We start from the raw sequence: 15,532 nt of genomic DNA, 5'->3' as shown, positions 1-15,532 counted from the left end.
AGAGGTCCCAATGATCCTGAAATCTGAAACCCTGCCCCCTACACCAGTTCCTCAGCCACTTGTTCCTCCTCCAGAGCATCCTATTCCTACCCTCACTGGCATGTGGCACAGCAGCAATCCTGAGATTACCACCCTCGAGGTCCTGCTTTTCATCTTCCTACCAAGCTCTCTATACTCACTCTCCAGGACTTCCATAGAACATAGAACATAGAACATAGAATAGTACAGCACAGTACAGGCCCTTTGGCCCACAATGTTGTGCCGACCCTCAAATACTGCCTCCCATATAAGCTCCCACCTTAAATTCCTCCATATACCTGTCTAGTAGTCTCTTAAACTTCACTAGTGTATCTGCCTCCACCACTGATTCAGGCAGTGCATTCCACGCACCAACCACTCTCTGAGTAAAAAACCTTCCTCTAATATCCCCTTGAACTTTCCACCCCTTACCTTAAAACCATGTCCTCTTGTATTGAGCAGTGGTGCCCTGGGGAAGAGGTGCTGGCTATCCACTCTATCTATTCCTCTTATTATCTTGTACACCTCTATCATGTCTCCTCTCATCCTCCTTCTCTCCAAACAGTAAAGCCCTAGCTCCCTTCATCTCTGATCATAATGCATACTTTCTAAACCAGGCAGCATCCTGATAAATCTCCTCTGTACCCTTTCCAATGCTTCCACATCCTTCCTATAGTGAGGTGACCAGAACTGGACACAGTACTCCAAGTGTGGCCTAACTAGAGTTTTATAGAGCTGCATCATTACATCGCGACTCTTAAACTCTATCCCTCGACTTATGAAAGCTAACACCCCATAAGCTTTCTTAACTACCCTATCCACCTGTGAGGCAACTTTCAGGGATCTGTGGACATGTACCCCGAGATCCCTCTGCTCCTCCACACTACCAAGTATCCTGCCATTTACTTTGTACTCTGCCTTGGAGTTTGTCCTTCCAAAGTGTACCACCTCACACTTCTCCGGGTTGAACTCCATCTGCCACTTCTCAGCCCACTTCTGCATCCTATCAATGTCTCTCTGCAACCTTTGACAATCCTCTACACTTTCTACAATACCACCAACCTCTGTGTCATCTGCAAACTTGCCAACCCACCCTTCTACCCCCACATCCAGGTTGTTAATAAAAATCACAAAAAGTAGAGGTCCCAGAACAGATCCTTGTGGGACACTACTAGTCACAATCCTCCAATCTGAATGTACTCCCTCCACCACCACCCCCTGCCTTCTGCAGGCAAGCCAATTCTGAATCCACCTGGCCAAACCTCCCTGGCTCCCATGCCTTCTAACTTTCTGAATAAGCCTACCGTGTGGACCCTTGTCAAATGCCTTACTAAAATCCATATAGATCACATCCACTGCACTACCCTCATCTATATGCCTGGTCACCTCCTCAAAGAACTCTATCAGGCTTGTTAGACACGATCTGCCCTTCACAAAGCCACGCTGACTGTCCCTGATCAGACCATGATTCTCTAAATGCCTAAAGGTCCTATCTCTAAGAATCTTTTCCAACTGCTTTCCCACCACAGACGTAAGGCTTACTGGTCTATAATTCAAGTAGAGGGTCCTCCCACCCTACCAAGGAGGAGATACTTCCAGCTAGCAAACAAGTAAAAGCACAATTTATTTTATTTTTAATGATACACATTTAATTTTAGACAAATAATTCCAGGCACACATTTAAAACTCACAGAGGATTTCCAATTTATAAAAGGCTTCTGAACTACAAAATATTAATAAACTGCAAACGATTTCCAAACACAAATGCAATTCTTACAAACTAAAGGTACAAATGTACATACCAACAAGTTGCAGATGATCAAGTCGTCCATCACAGAAACTGAAGGCTGAGGAATGATTTCTAGTTCTACTTCCTGTCATCCCTTCTTTCTGTCATTCCCCTTGCCATTCCTAACAATCCCCAAGGCCTTCTAACATTGGTACTGTTTTGCTACTAGTTGACATCTGCATCTGTTATTTTTCAGATACCTTTGCTGGCACAAAGTAATTCACACAGATGGTCTAAAATTCCCAACCTTTTTTATGTCATGGACCAATACCATTAAGCAAGGGGTCCATGGACCCCAAGTTAGGAACCACTGGTCTAAATGCTTCTAGGGACAAAAATCCCAAGCACCCAAAATTGGATGGCATGGTAATGTAGTGGTTAGCACAACGCCTTACAGAACTGGCCAGCTGGGTTCATTTCCTACCGCTGCCTGTAAGGAGTTTGTATGTTCTCCCCATGACTGCATGGGTTTCCTCCGGGTGCTCCGGTTTCCTCCCTCAGTCCAAAAGACAAACCATTTGGGAGGTCAATTGGTCCTTGTAAATTGTCTCATGATTAGGCTGGGATTAAATCAGGGAATTGCAGGGCAGTGCGCTTCCAAGGGCCAGAAGCGCCTATTCTGCACTGTTCCTCAATAAATAAAAAAGATAAAATTAATGCTGACTCTCTGAGTACACAAATATCTCAACCATACCTGTGATCATGTTGGAAGTGACAAAATCAGTCTGGTCTGCAAGCTTCCTAGCCACAATGGTGCAAATCACTTAGCCAGTGTGGTCTGACGCAGGTCAAGTAACATAACCTGACATTGATTAAACATGGGCGCACAAGACTGTTTAATTGTTTACAACAAGAAGGTTGGAAGATGTTAGAGTCCACTATTAAGGATGAGGTTCTGGGGTACTTGGAGGCACATGATAAAACAGATCAAAGTGAGCATGGTTTCCTGAGGGGAAAACTTGCCTGACAAATCTTGAATTGAGTTGAATTGACTTTATTTCTTACATCCTTCACATACATGAAAAGTAAAAATCTTTATGTTATGTCTCCATCTAAATATGCAATGTGCGATCATTGTCATTTATAATAATTTATAATAAATAAAACAGTCAATGTAATATAGAGTACACTCAAGTAAGCATGAGTTCATCAGTCTGATGGCCTGGTGGAAGAAGCTGTCCCGGAGCCTATTGGTCCTGGCTTTTATGCTGTGGTACCGCTTCCTGTATGGTAGCAGCTGGAATAGATTGTGGTTGGGATGACTTGGGTCCCCAGTGATCTTACAGGCCCTTTTTATGCACCTGTCCTTGTAAACGTCCTGAATCATGGCAAGTTCACAACTACAGATGCGCTGGGCTGTTCGCACCACTCTCTGCAGAGTCCTGCGGTTAAGGGAGGTACAGTTCCCATACCAGGCAGTGATGCAGCCAGTCAGGATGCTCTCAATTGTGCCCCTGTAGAAAGTTCTTAGGATTTGGGGGCCCATACCAAACTTCCTCAACCGTCCGAGGTGAAAGAGGCTCTGTTGTGCCTTTTTCACCACACATCTGGAATTCTTTGAGGGAATAACATGCACTGTAGACAAAGGAAAGTTAGTGGATGTTGTTTACTTGGATTTTCAGAAGGCTTTTGACAAGGTGCCATACATGAGGCTGCTTAACAAGATAAGAGCCCGTGGTATTACAAGAATGATATTAGCATGGATAGAAGATTGGCTGATTGGCAGAATGGAAAGAGTTGGAATAAAGGGGGCCTTTTCTGGCTGGCTGCTGGTGACTAGTGGTGTTTTGCAGGGGATGGTATTAAGACCAGTTCTTTTCACATTGTATGTCAATGATTAGATTATGGAATCGCTGGCTTTATGGCCAAGTTTGTGGATAATATGAAGATAGGTGGAGTTGCAGTTAGTATTGAGGAAACGAGGAGTCTGCAGAAGGACTAAGACAAATTGGAAGAATGGACAAAAAAGTGACAGATGGAATATAGTGTAGGGAAGTGTGTGTTCATGCAATTTGTTAGAAGGAATAAAGGCATAGACTATTTCCTGAATGGGAAGAAAATTCAAAAATCATAGGTGCAAATGGATTTGGAGTCCTTGTACGGGATTTTCTGAAGATTAACTTGCAGGTTGAGTCGATGGCCAAATTCTGCTCCTATGTCTTATGGTCTTGTGGTCTAACTCAGCAGGTCAGGCAGCATCCATGGAGGGGAATAAGCAATTGACGTCCAAGGCTGAACTTCAGCCTGATGAAGCATCTCAACCCAAAGCGTTGACTGGTTATTCCCCTCCATGGATTCTGTCTGACCTGCTGAGTTGCCCCAGCATTTTGTGTGTGCTGCTCTGGATTTCCAGAATCTGCAGAATCTCTTGTGTTTAAGACATCTAGCACAGTCTGGTAAGATATCTCTGAGGGTTAATTGTGACCTTAGAGCTAAGTTATTTCAAAATGCCAGAAACACACGGTCCAGTTCATAAGATATTGCAGGTGGCCTGCCAATAGCCAAGCCTTTTCCATGAGAAAAAATAGTTAAAAATAATTTATATAATAACCTGACAAAGGGTCTCGGCCTGAAACGTCGACTGTACCTCTTCCTAGAGATGCTGCCTGGCCTGCTGCATTCACCAGCAACCTGGATGTGTGTTGCTTTATATAATAATATGGTTACATTGCAGGCCTCTGTGGCATCAGACATCACCACATTTTCTTATCTATACAACATATTTGTGGATGAAGGAACTAGCAAATTAATAGTGAGTCACTGTTGATTAATAGCCAGTATTATCCACCTGCTCTCTTTTACAAAGATTTGGACTAATTATGAGGCACTTTTCAATATTCCTTCATCTTAATTCATGTTTCACAGCAAGTGAATGTGTTTATTCATCAGAGAACTGTATGAACGAAGACTGGTGAACCACTCCATAAATCTCCGAGTTCCTATAACAAACATTACTTCACACACATGTGTTCCAAGTTAGGAGTAATTCCTGCAGTTTCAAGATGTTTGGTTCCTTTCAAACTGTTCTTCTAAGTTAAGAAAAATGCCTTGATTTATTAGCCTGCTGTTACTTGACTACGACTTCGAGCAATTTTAAACATCTGAGTAAAGTTGGTTCATAGGCCAAAGCATGAAATTTATTAAATGTTATTTATTCATCTATCAATTATTATGTTCCACTGAGTGAGAATAGCAGCAGCATAAGGTGTGTTCACCCTGAGAAATGCTACCCAGAGTTAACCTCTATTTTCTTACTTACCTACTGCCCATTACGCCACTGGCATTTAGGGTAGCAATGAAGGTCCTTTATCTCTGGCAATGTTCAGGGCTTCCTTCACTGTGCTAGTAGCTTCCTCTCGGTTTTTACTCCTGTCAGTCATGCAAGTCCATAAGACCAGAAGACATAGGAGCAGAATTAGGCCATTCTGCCCATCAAGTCTGCTCTACCATTTTATCTTGGCTGAACCCAGATCCCATTCAACTTGATACACCTGCCCTCTCACTGCATCTGCAGGAAACATAAAGTTGTGGTGGTAGGGGATTTTAGTTTTCCATATATTGATTGGGACTCCCATACTGTTAGGGGTCTAGGTGGTTTAGAGTTTGTAAAATGTGTTCAGGAAAGTTTTCTAAATCAATACATAGAGGGACCAACTAGAGGGGATGCAATATTGGATCTCCTGTTAGGAAACGAGTTAGGACAAGTGACAGAAGTCTGTGTAGGGGAGCATTTTGGTTCCAGTGATCATAACACCATTAGTTTCAACTTGATCATGGACAAGGATAGATCTGGTCCTAGGGTTGAGGTTCTGAACTGGAAGAAGGCCAAATTTGAAGAAATGAGAAAGGATCTAAAAAGCGTGGATTGGGACAGGTTGTTCTCTGGCAAAGGTGTGATCGGTAGGTGGGAAGCCTTCAAAGGAGAAATTTTGAGAGTGCAGAGTTTGTATGTTCCTGTCAGGATTAAAGGCAAAGTAAATAGGAATAAGGAACCTTGGTTCTCAAGGGATATTGCAACTCTGATAAAGAAAAAGAGGGAGTTGTATGACATGTATAGGAAACAGGGAGTAAATAAGGTGCTTGAGGAGTATAAGAAGTGCAAGAAAATACTTAAGAAAGAAATCAGGAGGGCTAAAAGAAGACATGAGGTTGCCTTGGCAGTCAAGGTGAAGGATAATCCAAAGAGCTTTTACAGGTATATTAAGAGCAAAAGGATTGTAAGGGATAAGATTGGTCCTCTTGAAGATCAGAGTGGTCAGCTATGTGCGGAACCAAAGGAAATGGGGGAGATCTTAAATAGGTTTATCGCGTCTGTATTTACTAAGGAAACTGACATGAAGTCTATGGAGTTAAGGGAAACGAGTAGTGAGATCATGGAAATTGTACAGATTGAAAAGGAGGAGGTGCTAGCTGTCTTGAGGAAAATTAAAGTGGATAAATCCCCGGGACCTGACAGAGTGTTCCCTCGGACCTTGAAGGAGACTAGTGTTGAAATTGCGGGGGGCCCTGGCTGAAATATTTAAAATGTGGCTGTCTACAGGTGAGGTGCCGGAGGATTGGAGAGTGGCTCATGTTGTTCCCTTGTTTAAAAAAGGATCGAAAAGTAATCCAGGAAATTATAGGCCGGTAAGTTTAACATCGGTAGTAGGTAAGTTATTGGAGGGAGTACTAAGAGCCAGAATCTACAAGCATTTGGATAGACAGGGACTTATTAGGGAGAGTCAACATGGCTTTGTGCGTGGTAGGTCATGTTTGACCAATCTATTGGAGTTTTTCAAGGAGGTTACCAGGAAAGTGGATGAAGGGAAGGCAGTGGATATTGTCTACATGGACTTCAGTAAGGCCTTTGACAAGGTCCCGCATGGGAAATCCAGTTAGGAAAATTCAGTCGCTAGGTATACATGGAGAGGTGGTAAATTAGATTAGACATTGGCTCAATGGAAGAAGCCAAAGGGTAGTAGTAGAGAATTGCTTCTCCGAGTGGAGGCCTGTGACTAGTGGTGTGTCACAGGGATCAGTGCTGGGTCCATTGTTATTTATCATCTATATCAATGATGATAATGTGGTAAATTGGATCAGCAAATTTGCTGATGATACAAAGATTGGAGGTGTAGTAGACAGTGAGGAAGGTTTTCAGAGCCTGCAGAGGGACTTGGACCAGCTGGGAAAATGGGCTGAAAAATGGCAGATGGAGTTTAATACAGACAAGTGTGAGGTATTGCACGTTGGAAGGACAAACCAAGGTAGAACATACAGGGTAAATGGTAAGGCACTGAGGAGTGCAGTGGAACAGAGGGATCTGGGAATACAGATAAAAAATTCCCTAAAAGTGGCGTCACAGGTAGATAGGGTCATAAAGAGAGCTTTTGGTACATTGGCCTTTATTAATCAAAGTATTGAGTATAAGATCTGGAATGTTATGATGAGGTTGTATAAGGCATTGGTGAGGCCGAATCTGGAGTATTGTGTTCAGTTTTGGTCACCAAATTACAGGAAGGATATAAATAAGGTTGAAAGAGTGCAGAGAAGGTTTACAAGGATGTTGCCGGGACTTGAGAAACTCAGTTACAGAGAAAGGTTGAATAGGTTAGGACTTTATTCTCTGGAGCGTAGAAGAATGAGGGGAGATTTGATAGAGGCATATAAAATTATGATGGGTATAGATAGAGTGAATGCAAGCAGGCTTTTTCCACTGAGGCAAGGGGAGAAAAAAACCAGAGGACATGGGTTAAGGGTGAGGGGGGAAAAGTTTAAAGGGAACATTAGCGGGGGCTTCTTCACACAGAGAGTGGTGGGAGTACGGAATGAGCTGCCAGACGAGGTAGTAAATGTGGGTTCTTTTTTAACATTTAAGAATAAATTGGACAGATACATGGATGGGAGGTGTATGGAGGGATATGGTCCGTGTGCAGGTCAGTGGGACTAGGCAGAAGATGGTTCGGCACAGCCAAGAAGGGCCAAAAGGCCTGTTTCTGTGCTGTAGTTTTTCTATGGTTTCTATGGTTTCTCACCATATCCCTTGATGCCCTGACCAGTCAGGAATCTATCAAGCTGCTTTGAATATACCCACGGACTTGGCCTCCACCGCAGTCTGTGGCAGAGCATTCCACAGATTCACCACTCTTTGGTTAAAAAAAAATCCTCCTTACTTCTGTTCTAAAAGTTCGCCCCTCGATTTTGAAGCTGTGCCTTCTAGTTCTGGATACATCCACCAGAGGAAACAATCTCTTCACATCTGCCCAATCTAGTCCTTTCAACATTTGGTAGGTTTCAAAGACATCTCCAAGCATTCTTCTAAATTCCAGTGAGTACTGGCCCAAAGCAGCCAAATGTTCCTCTTATGTTAACCCCTTAATTCCCAGAATCAGCCTTATGAACCTCATCTGGACCCTTTCCAATAACAATACCTCGCTTCTGAGATAAGGGGCCCAAAACTGTTAACAATACTACAAATGCAACCTGACTAGTGACTTATAAAGGCTCAGCGTTATCTCCTTGTAAAAACCCTTACATTCACCTTATACTCTAGTCCCAGCTGAAAACTCAGGAATACCATCACACTCATATGTAGAAGGATTCTTCATTGCTGTTTCCATAACTATTTTGTTTAACCATTCAGGGTTGATAAACCTGAGCTGAACCCCTGAACCTAGTGGACCGGTGGACCACTCTTAGTCTGTCCTCTACCCTTTGACCTGATTGGTATAGGTGACCCTACCAAGAGCCAAAGTATAAAGCCCTGACTCCAGCCAACATAGCTCTCCAGGTCATTGAAGCACCCAGCCTCCAAACACTATGACAAGGTTGTGATTCTCTTGGAGGAACCTCTACTTTCCCCAGGTGCTTATTTTCTGTCCTGCCCCTGTCATATCCTTCCAGGTTACAATCTATTTTTTAAAAGAGAGAAATAAAGAGCCAATGTTTTGGGCCTTACCTTGCACGTCAGCAGGTCAAGCAGCTTCTATGGAGAAGAGTAGAAAGCCTGATGAAGGGTCTCAGCCTGTAACATCGTTTTTTGGTTCCCATCTCCATAGATGCTGCCTGGCCTGCTGAGCGCCTCCAGCAATTTGTGTGTGTTACTCTGGATTTCCAGTATCTGCAGAATCTCTTGTGTTTTTGTCCGCATGTGGATAATTTCGTGGAGGCGTTTTTATTAAAATGTGTAATGCGATATGGCAATTCAAATCTAAAAACAGCTCTGATGAAAGACCATTGATCTGAAGTGTTGATTGTCTCTCATCATTTATGCCACCTGACCTGCTGAGTATTTCCAACGTATTCTATGCTGTTGCAAGGAAATTAAAATTTCAGCTAAGTGGCACAAAAAGTTAATTAAATCCTGATTTACAATTAATTCATTTATCAAATTGTCTCTCATCACTGAGACTGTCTGACTGTTCAGCATTCCCTATGTTATAGCAAGCAAATTAAAATTTCAGTTAGATGTCACAAAAATTTCATGTTGTGTCATGGAAGATGCTTCCAGCTAACAAAATAGTTTAAACATAGTTTATTTATTTTCAGCAATACATGTTTAAATCCAAACAACATATTTAAAACAAATTTAAAACTCACAGAGGATTTCTATCTCATCAAAGATTTCCAAATTACAAACCATTTCTAGAACACAAAGTAATTCCAAACCACAAATACAATTCCTATAAGCGGAAAATACATACCCGTGAGCAGCAAACAAATTGACCATCGCAGAAATTGAAGACAGAAGAATAGATAATAATTCACCCTTGTCTTTCTGTTATTTTTCTTGATGTTCCTGGACCATTACTAAAAAGCCTAGACCGCTCTCTTTATTTATAGCGTTTCTCAGCCACTTGGGTGACTTCAGACACATGTGACATTTTATTGGATAACTTTTAAGAAAAAATTCTGGAGACAAAGATCTTAAGTACCCACATTTAATGCTGTAACGCTGATTCTTTGCACACATAAACCTTCTAGCTACAAACAGGTTAACTATTTGATATGCTAAATGATGATATCAATCTGGTCCACAAGCTTCCTTGAACTAGGTAACTTAGCGACCATCGTCTAGTTGGAAACAAACCCAATTAACATACCCCATTGACTTACACTGTATCAATACTGTTTGCAAAGATGCCCTTTGAACTTCAGTCTGATTATTTCTTGCCACTTACAGTGCCTTGAGAAAGTATTCAGCCCCCACAACTTTTTTTTCACATTTTACTGTCTCAATTTTTCAATTTATATATTGAAATAAGATTTTTGAGCTAATCTACAAAACATGGTGCATCATGTCAAATCAAAAGAAAAATTCCCAAGACATACCAACAATTTACTACAAATTAAAAGCCAGAAGTGTGAGGCTGAAAAAGTATTAATCCCCTTTGTAATTACTATGCTAAGATGAAGTTCATGGCTGTACAATCTCTAAGGCCTTGAATAAAACGTGTATTTATGGAAGTGTGGCCATAAAGTCTTTGCAAAACGTCAATTAGAAGATACTGTGAAGATGTGGAAGAAGGTCTTGTGGTCAGATGAGACTAAAGTGAAATATTTTGTCCTCAACACTAAGCGGAGTGTATGGCATGGATCTATTAATGTGCATCAGGGAGGTAACACTATCCCTACTGTTAAGTATGGTGGAGGTAGAATCACGCTATGGCAGCAGCAGAGACTTGAAACCTGGTCAGAATTGATGGGAAGATGAATACCGTGAAATACAGAGATATTGGATAAAAACCTGCTAGCCTCTGCCAGAAAACTTGAAACTGGAGAGCAAGTTTGTCTTTCAGCAGGACAACAACCCAAAGCACATTGCCAGAGCAATAATGGAGTAGCTTCAAAAGAAGAAAATTGATGTCCTTGAAGGGCCCTCCTGACCTTAACTCAATCAAACATCTCTGGCAAGACCTCAAGATTACTACCCACTGCTGCTTCCCAACTGACCTGGCACAGTTTGAGCAATTTTGCAAGGAGGAATGGGCAAACTTTGCTCCATCACAGCTAATAAAGGAATACTACTGGCTGTAATAGCTGCAAGAGGTGGTTTGGTTCAATTAAATACTGAACAAAGGGGGAATGTATACACTTGAACTTCTGACATTTCAGTTTTTGAATTTTAATTGTCCATGTTTTATAATTTTCCGTCTTTGCGCTCTACTGTAAAAAAGTACAAGTTATTCACAAATAAAAATTCTCAGTTAAATAGATCAAAATCTCTAATTGTAATAGTCATTTTTATGATGCAAGTGTTGGGGGCTGAATACTTTTTCAAGGCACTCTACGTTAAGAAATGAAGACTGACTCCCGTTTATGATCCGAAGCTAAACAAAGAATATTGGTTGGAAGTTTAATTTACTCAAAAACAACACTTTGACTTTTAGAACTGTCAGATGCTGTGTTTAGAAAGCTGAGCTCAGCAAAAAAGAAAGGACCCCTGGCCCAGGACCATGAATATCCATCAAAGCATTAGTGGAACAAAGATTATGTGGAGGTAGGTTTATTATATAGAGATTGGTGGGTGTCTGGAATGCACTGCTGGGGTGGTGGTAGAGGCTGATACAATAGGGACAATAACAGACTCTTAGAAAGGCACATGGAGGAACGAAAAAAATAGAAGGTTATGGGTCAGGTAAGAGGAAAGAGTTATGTTGATTGTAGAGTAGATTTACATAGATTAGCATAGCATCATGGGCTAAAGGGCCCAAACTGCGCTGAAATGTTCTATGTTCTATTTTCTATATAAGTGCAGTGGAAGCAGTTTGGAGAAGGTTTACTGGACTGATTCCTGGAACAGGCACATTCTGTTATGAGAAAAAGTTGGACAGGCTAGGTTTACATATGTTAGAGTTTAGATGAGTGAGAGAAAACCTAATTGTCCCTGACAGATTTTAACAGAGGAGAGAATATTTCTTCTGCGGGGAAATAGACCCATAGGTTGTTATTTAAAAACAAGAATGCATTTAACACAGAGATTAAGTCATTTATTTTCTACTAGAGGTTCAAGGGTCTTTGGACCACAAACAAAAGAAAATCTGCAGATGCTGGAACTCTGAGTAACATACACAAAATGCAGGAGGGACTCAGCAGGCCATCAGCACCCACGGAAAAGAGTACAGTCTGGCCGAAACCCTTTGGCAGGACTGGAGGAAAAAGCTAGGGAGTAGATTTAAAAGGTGGGGGGAGGGGGAGAGAGAAACGCAAGGTGATAGGTGAAACAGAAGGGGGAAGGGGGAAGTAAAGAGCTGGGAAGTTGATTGGTGAAAGAGACAGACGGCTGTGGAAGAAAGAAAAGAGGGCTGGAGCACTAGAGGGAGGCAATGAGCAGGCAAGGAGATAAGGTTAGAGAGGGGAAAGGGATAGGATATGGTGTAGGAGGGGGCTGGGGGGCATTACCAGAAGTTTGAAAAATTGATGTTCATGCCATCAGGTTGGAGTCTACCCAAACAGAATATAAGCTGCTGTTCCTCCAGCCTAAATGTGGCCTCATCACAACAGTGGAGGAGTGGAGGAGATCATGAATGGCTCCCACCCCCACCCCCGATCTCTCTCCTGGCACTTATCCTCGCAAGCAGAACAAGTGCTACACCTGCCCCTACACCTCCTCCCTCACTACCATTCAGGTCCCTAAACAGTCCTTCCAGGTGACGCTACACTTCACCTGTGAGTCTGTTGGGGTCATATACTGTGTTCAGTGCTCCCGGTGTGGCCTCCTGTATATCAGTAAGACCCAACGTAGATTGGGAGACTGCTTTGCCGTGCACTTACGCTCCGTCTGCCAGAAAAAGCGGGGTCTCCCAATTTTAATTCCACTTCCCATTCCCATTCTGATACGTCCATCCGTGGCCTCCTCCACTGCCGTGACGAGGCCACACTTAGGTTGGAGGAACAACACCTTATATCCCGTTTGGGTAGCCTCCAACCTAATCACCTCCCTCTGGTACTCCTCCCCCTGAGGGATGCAGTGACCTGTTCAGGCTTCCAGTTTAAATGTTAGTCTGTTCCACAGGAGAAATTCTGTGAAAATTCTTCCCCAAATTAAAAATGATAAGTGACTGGAAGTAAATGAATAGAGAAGAAATCTGCCGATGAAGATTCAGTCACCCAATTCGAAGCTGAGTGTACCTGAACCGGAATCAAACAGGCAACACTGTGGCATAGCTGGTCGAACAGCTGCCTCAAACTGGGTTCAATTCTGTCGTCAGGTGCTGTCTGCATGGGGATTGCATGATCTATGTGATCAGGTGGGTTTCCTTCGGGTGCTATGGTTTTTTCCCACGTCCCAAGGACGTGCAGGTTAGTAGAGTAATTGGACACCATATATTGGTGAGTGGTAAAACCTTGCGGGGGGAGGGGGGGTTATGAGGATGTGGGATGAATGTAGGATTAGTGTAAATGTGTAGTTGTTGGTTAATATGGACTTGGTGTGCTGAAGGACCCCTTCTTAGGCCTGCTAAAAAATTGGAAAATTGGAAATAATGGAAGTCCCCCTTGTCAAAGATACAAGAGGTACTACAGATGTTGGAAGTCTAGAGCACAATGCACGCAGAGTGTTGGAGGAGCTCAGCAGGTCAGGCAGCATCCATGGATGGGAATAAACAGTTGATGTTTCAGGCTGAAAAGTTTTGGTCTTGTTGAAGGATCTTGGCCCGAAACGCAGACTGTTTATTCCTATCCATTGATGCTGCCTGACCTGCTGAGCTCCTCCAGCACATTGTGTGTATTGCATACGACATCAACCCCAGTGGCTGGCACAGTCTGCAGGGACTGGCTCTGCCACATACCCAGGAATGTTAAGTAGCACCGCATTAACTTAGAACTCATTCCTTGAAGTTACAAAGCATCCAAATGTATTGAGGTGAAAGTCTGAGTGACCTTGATCCAAATTAGAACATTGCTCAATTTCAAAAATTCATTTTACTGTTCCAGCAAAAACAGCTGAAAGTCAAACACTATGAAAATGTTTTTGTTAAATCTAAGGCTCAGCTAGTTTTGGCTGAGCATTGGAAATCTGGCCTTTATAATCCAAATTCATTTCCCCAGAGGCAGCTGTCCAGATGTTTCTGAATTACTTTGACTAATGTACCCCAGAGGAATAAGTGGCAATATGAGCTTGATCAGTTCAATCAGGAAGAAACGTGCCAGCATTCCCACCTTCTTAAAAATTTTAGGAGATTCGGCATGGTATTGAAGACTGACAGACTTCTACATCATGACTGCATGATGGCCTGATGTAGGAACTCCAATGCACAGGAACATAAAAGTCTATGGAGAGTGGTGGACTCAATCATTTCCAACATGGGCACAGTTCTCCACACCATTGTAGACATCTGCAGGAGGTGGTGTCTCTGGACAGCAAAATCCATCATTAGGTGTCAAGGGCAAAGCTGATGGGAGTTGGTAATATGGATACCAAGAGAAAGAAGGAGGCTAGGGTCACATATAGGCACCTGGGATCAGTGAATCACTGGTGATAAATAGCTGATGCCAGAGGATACTCAAAAGGCCAAAAGGGGGTATAAGACTGATTTGGCAGAGAAAATTAAGAAGAATCCTAAGAGTTTATTTTTTAAAATGCATTAGGGAAAAAGAATGACTAGGGAGAAAACAGACTAAGATGGAGACGTAAAAGGTTGGCAGAGCTTTTGGTGATTATTTTTCCTCTGTTTCTACTCTGGCAAAAGATGTAAAGACTTGGGAATAGTTTAACAAGAACCTTAGATACATAAATAGAATCTGAACTGGTATATGAATAATAGGAGATTATAGACTAGCTGCTGGGAAATGGTATTAACTTGAAAATACACTTTGTCAGCATGGAGAAATAGGGGCTGAAAGGCCTTTTTCTGTGCAGTACAACTCTATGACCCTGATTCTAAGGACCCTGCCATCCAGGCCATGCTCCCTTCCCAGTGCTGCTACCAGGCAGGAGCTACTGTAGCCTCAAGCCCCACACCTCAATGTTCAAAGACACCTTCTTTCCCATTGCCATCAGGTTCTTGAACCAATTTGAAAAACATTAATGCTACCTTAGACTGTACAGTGCTTGAAAAAGTATTCAGCCCCCAGAACTATCTTCACATTTTACTGTCTCATTTTCTAAATTTAAAATATTTTGAAGTAGAATTTTTTGAACTAATTTACAAAACATTGTGCGTCATGTCAAATCAAAAGAAGAAATCCAAAACCTGACAACAATTTACTAAAAATTAAAAACCAAAATTATGAGACTAAAATATATTCATCCCCTTTGTAATTACTACACTAACTTTCCTTAGGTGCAATATACAGGTATTACACTACCAACCCACACAATTTGTTGATGCAGAAAATTGGAGGATCAAATGTTTTCAATGTTTTCAATGAATTCATTAGAATAAATGACCCATTTCTCTGTAGGGTCCAACAGTATGGTAGATTTTCAACAGACCAAGCCAAAATGAACACAAGAGAGCATTCAAGACAAGTCAGAGAACCACAGATTTGGGGAAGGGTACAAGGCTGAATGAACTTGACCTTGAACAAATAAAGGGTTGGCAATCTCACTGTGGATCAGAAATGTTTGGACGGATATCAGAAACACTCCCAAGGGTTTTCTGGCTGATGCCTCATCAGTGTTAATTGAAATTATGAGGCACAGAGTTTCTGCCGATTGCAAAGTGAGGCAAGGGCTTCTGTTCACCACAACAGAAGCATAACATGCTGGAAATACTCAGCAGGTCAGCCTGCATCTGTGGGAAAAGA

The 15,532-nt window shown here is 42.2% G+C and overlaps 1 long non-coding RNA gene across 1 annotated transcript in view; it reads left to right on the top strand.

Moving 5' to 3' along the window:
- LOC134343651 (uncharacterized) overlaps nt 1-15,532 on the top strand; it is a 113,090-nt gene that overhangs the window by 88,530 nt on the left and 9,028 nt on the right. The gene's annotated exons all lie outside the window — the stretch shown is intronic.

Source organism: Mobula hypostoma, chromosome 3, assembly GCF_963921235.1.
Source record: "Mobula hypostoma chromosome 3, sMobHyp1.1, whole genome shotgun sequence".
NCBI lineage: Eukaryota > Metazoa > Chordata > Chondrichthyes > Myliobatiformes > Myliobatidae > Mobula > Mobula hypostoma.
The sequence above is the reverse complement of the archived record's forward strand: the minus strand, read 5'-3'. Positions and strand labels throughout refer to the sequence as shown.